Source organism: Furipterus horrens, unplaced genomic scaffold (genome assembly GCF_987537825.1).
Source record: "Furipterus horrens unplaced genomic scaffold, mFurHor1.1.pri manual_scaffold_6, whole genome shotgun sequence".
In the NCBI taxonomy this organism is placed as follows: Eukaryota; Metazoa; Chordata; class Mammalia; order Chiroptera; family Furipteridae; genus Furipterus; species Furipterus horrens.
This window is the reverse complement of record NW_028327176.1, coordinates 168339434-168344846: the sequence shown is the minus strand read 5'-3', so window position 1 is coordinate 168344846 and position 5413 is coordinate 168339434.

The window sequence follows — 5413 nt, the reverse complement described above, 5'->3', positions numbered from 1 at the left end:
CACCTCCTCTTCTCCTATATCTCAGTTCAAGAATTATTTCTTCAGAAAGTCCTCTTTTACCTCCTCGTTTATAAAAATTAAAACCAAATTTTAACAGAGGAAGACATATAATACACAAATAAGCAATCTAAATATAGGCTGTCAGATAGCAATAAGTCGTCCCATGACAAATTAAAGAAGAAAGTGGAAAAGAGAGAAAGGAGTCCTCATATGGAGAGGGGTTTCTATTTTAAATAGGGTGAGCAAGGGAATGCCTTAATGAGAACATGTTTTCTGAGCAGAAATCTGAGGGAGATGAAAGAGCAAGATCAGCAGGTGCAGTGGGGAAGGCATTCCATGCAGCGAGGACAGCAAGTGCAAAGGTCCTGAGGCAGGAGTATGCTTGATATTGTCAAAGGACAGCAAGCAGCCAATGTGGCTACAACAAAATGAATATGTGTAGAAAGCAGGAGAAAGATCATAGAGAAAGCAGAGTCAGATCATGGAGGGCCCTGTGTTGTGATTGGAAGGACTGGCTTTTACTCTGAGTGAGATGGAAATCCACTAGAGAATTTGAGCAGAGTAGTAACGTGATCTAATTTAAGTTTGAAAGGATCACTTTGGCTGCTGCTTAGAACAGATTTTGTTGGGAGTCTATGATGACAACAAGAACACTGGTTAGAAAGCACCTGCAGCTATCTAAGTGAAGGGTAATAGTGGCTTAGACCAGAATGGAGTCATTATTTACTGCAACAGGGAGGAATTATGGCTGGAGTAATGTTTTAGAGGAAAGACCAGAAGTTTGGTTAGAAAACCCTGTTAGATATGCAAATGAAGATGTCAAGTGAACAGTTGCAGTTATGCATTTGGTGTTCAGGGAAAAGGTCTGCAGTGGAGATATAAATTTGGAAGCCCTCCACATATATATAGATGGATAAGACCTCCACCAGAGTATGGATAGAGGAGAGATCCAGGGAATAAAACCTGAGTTCTCCAATATTTAATTCAGAGACAGGACAGAGAATTGGTAATGTACACCAAGAAGGAGGAGCCAATGAAGCAGCCAGAATCCAGAAGGGGAGAGTGGTCAGGATACAAGTAGAGAGAGTATTTCACAGAGAAGGGAGTTACCAACTGTCAAATGCTACTGAAAAATAAAAAAATTAAGAATGAGAGTGGATCATTACATTTAACAACATGTATGTAATGCGCTGATAACCTTGACAAGAGACGTTTTAGAGGAATTTTGTGTGTGAATACCTGACTGGGGTGGTGTCAAGATGAACTGGAAGCAGAAGTTAAGATGGGGAGTATAAACAACTCTTTTGGCGAGTTTTGCTATAAATGGAAATTGAGAAATGAGGACAGTAGCTGAAGAGGATGTGGGATGACATGCTTTGCCTTTTCGCTCTATAACTTTCCTGGATGTCTCCTCTCACCTCAGATCTCTGTCATCTCTTCCCTCATCTTCATTCTGACTGGTGACCTTGCTTTCTTATTGCACCAAGAGGAAAATAAAACAATCAGAAAGGAACGTCTCCGAGTTGCCACCACGACTTCTGCCTCCTAACTGCACCCTTGTATCTTCAACATGAGACACGTGGTTTCATTGTGCACTTTTCTTTTCCTTTCTTTCTTAAAGATAGGACTCTTTTTTAAAGATTATTTATTTATTTATTTATTTATTTATTTATTTATTTATTTATTTTTAGAGAGAAGGGAAGAGAGGGAGAGAAACATCAATGTGTGGTTGCCTCTCTGGCGCCCCCAACTGGGGACCTGGCTCACAACCCGGGCATGTGCCGTGACTGGGAATAGAACTAGCCATCCTTCGGTTTGTAGGCCAGCGCTCAAATCACTGAGCCACACCAGCCAGGGCTTATCATGCACTTTACTGCAATGGTTTTCCATTGGATGGGTGCAGGAATGGGCCAGCAGAAGTACTGTATTAACCAGGATTGGGGCTGTGCTAGGTGAGAATGATGAAGGATTCTGGGTACAAGAACAAAACAATTATAAAATTAAACTTTAATACATTCCATTTTTTCTGACTCCTGAAAGCTTGGCAGAGATGCCAAGATGGTGGCAACTCATATTAGCTTAAGATACACCCAAAACGTGCAAGCTACCCTTAACCATTCATTCATTATATATTTTTCCTCTACATGTATCCAGACTTTTTTCAGCCTATTGGAGTAATATGTTATCTATTCGATATATAAATTAACTTTCATTAATTTTTTTCATAGTATGACCTAAATTATAATAGGGAAAAGGTTGACTTTATTCAGTCTGTACCATATATGATTCCCATCATAATTTCCAATTTCCATCTTTCCAGAATTAAGAGCCTTTCTTTTTTCTTTTTTTTAGCTTTGTCATATTTGGCAGTGCTTGTATCCCCAATATACAATATATGACCGTAGCTCATGTTCATGTCATTTTTTTAAGCACCTTTTATTACAAAACATCATATTAGGCATTGGGGAAAGCATATAAGAAGAAAGTTCTCTACCTTCAAGAAACTCTTAATCAAATATGCAATCCATAAGCTAATATGGGCTGTGGAGATGAGGAGCCAGGGGATGTAAGAAAGAGCAGGGGGAGGAGAATGCAGAATAAGGGACAAGATTATCTGACCTCATTGTTCGAAGACCTAAATCATAACTGAAAACACACACACACACAAACACACACAAAAAGGACCCAATATCAAAGAGCTTTCAAAGCAAAAGGCATAGATGTTAGAAATATTTAAGTTTGTTTTGTTTCTTAGGTAAGGAAAAATGTTCTATAGAAATGAAGAGTAAAATGGTGTGTTAGACATCCAGTATGTAAGTACTATGCAAAAAATGAATGCCCTGTTTGGGAAATGCTGTTCAGAGTAACGGCTCTAAATGGCCACACCAATGCTTTTAACACTCATGCTACCTACGGAGGCAACAATGCCACAGTTGAGAGCTGAAGCCAAGAGCAGGAGTCTGAACAGACTCCCACTGGGCAGAACAGCTTGCTATATTCTTTCTAAATACTCTTGAGACTAGCTTCTATGAAACCCTTAGGACTGAGACACTAATGAACTCCATGACTATGAAAGTTATTTATAAAAGTTTTCTGAGAAGGTTACATAAATATATTGTCTCAAGCACAATGTAACTAAAAGTTATAACCTCTTCCTTTGGGGATAGCCTCGGTGTTTGTTTTTATTTTTGTTTTTACACATTTTAAAACTATATATAGTGTAGGGCTCTGCAAAGAAAAAGTAATCTGATTGTATTTTTATGTGTAACTAATTCTGCTGTGATAATTCTCTGTTATCATCATGATAGTAACCACCACCATTTATTCTCTGGACACTGGGCTAAGACTTTATACATAGTATCTCAGTTAATCATCACAAAAAGACTGTAAGACAGTATTAATTCCTATTTTAGAGAAGAAGAATGTGGGTTTGTATAAGCTAAATGACTTCTCTAGTGTCTCACAATGACTAACTGCAACTGGCAAGGCCAGGAATCATGCCAAGTCCCCCTGACTATAAAGCCAGTGGGGGTACACAACCTCTCACTCTCTCTCCCCATATCTACATATCACTGCGTTCTCCTCTCTGAGTTATCACTTTTCAAATGGATTAGTATGAACATCCTAACAACCTCTACTCTCTACTAACCAATCTGATGCCCAGTGGTTGGTCCTACAAACTCACCAGAGATCTCTGTCATGGTCCATTATAAAGTCCTTGGTTTGTCAGAAGGGATGAAAATTAGTACCAGTGTCTCTGTTCACAATTATTTAATGAGGGCACCCAGCATATTAAAAACAAAAGGTGGAATGGGTTTTTAAGAACAGACATTCCCTTCCTACTATTTATGGAGGTCAGGATAAACCTCTGACTGCATTATGATTAAATGACTATGGTTTTCATTTATTCAAACTCACGCTCAAGTCATTATTTCTGATATAGTAACCCTGCCAGTGATATAAGCTGCTAACTGGTAGACTAAATTTCAGGTTCACCTTTGGGTCTCCGGTGAACCCATAAAAGCTGTATTTATGTATTTGTTAACCCAGGATTTTAATGAAAAAATATTAGCATATTAATAAAATGTTCCATTTAGCACACACAAGTCAAATGTATGCTATTATGGAAGGTTGCTTTCTCAAAACCGGGGGGAGAAGAAAAAGAGAAAGAAAAAGAAAAGAAAAAGAAAGCAAGCATTGCCCAAAGCAGATTACATGCAGACATAAAAAATTAAAGCTCAGAGGTTATTGAAAATGAACAAATTTATATTGTAAAGACAGGATTTGGGGAAATATCTCCTAAACAAGACTTCTAAGAACACAACATTTTAAAATGTAGGTAAAGGCTGGAATGCAACTTTCCAATTTAAAATAAACCTTTGAATCTTTTCTTTCTTAACCAGGGTAAAAACATAACATAAGTAACAAGAAAACATTCTATTTAGGCCTTCGTTTTTTTTCTTTTCTTGGAGTCAATAAATTTTGACTCTCCAGGTACTCTTCCAATAGCTGGTTAAATTTTCTGAAGGAAGCTAAGAAAGAATAAGTTCTTTACACACACGGTATGTAAGCTTATTTACAGATGCATATTTTTTAAAGTATTGCAGCAACATACATCCAGGCTGCACATGGCAGGTTGGTATCCCTTGGAAGTTGCCTCCTCAAGGGGAGGTACCAAATCGGATGCTAGAAAAAAACTGAGTCCTTGAAACTTTGAGGCCCAGGGATTTACCAACTTAATCTTTTCTCTCCTGCACTAACATTGTAAAATAAATTAAAAATAAAAAAAAGATTAAAGTAGTTCAGGTGCATATTATACATATTTTTATTGACCTGAGATCCAGGTTTCTTATTCATTATTATTAAAATCTGTTTAGAAATTGGAGAAGAAATAAGAAAGATGAGTGACTAGTGTTCTTAGAAAATTACTACTCCGTAAAAAAAAAAAAAAATGGAGATTAAAAATCCCACAGCTGTAGAGCCAAGTTTTTTGTTAGGCATGTACAGCTTGCTAAATCCCATAAAAATCTCAACATCTGACCCATTTCATTTTTACAAGAGAAAGGGCTATTACACTGGAAAATAAGCGTAAAAATCTGCAGCATTCAGAGGCATTAAACAGTTTTATTTCACATTTGTTTCCTATGTATTCTGCTTGATAGACACACACTGTAGCACCTGCTGCTATAACTCTACTCCATCAGCTCCAACCTCCTCTTTTTAGAAGGGATTAGCGTGAGGTTCCTTGGAACAGCTGAAGTAATGCTGCCATCTCCTGCTCACTGCATAGATGGTAATGAAATTACCCTCAAAAGGAGTGCAAAGAAGTGCAATTGGATAAAACTACCAACTACAGATGGTTGGCTTTCATAAATTGTTTTAGCCAGTAGGTTAAAACCAATTTTATTCGAAA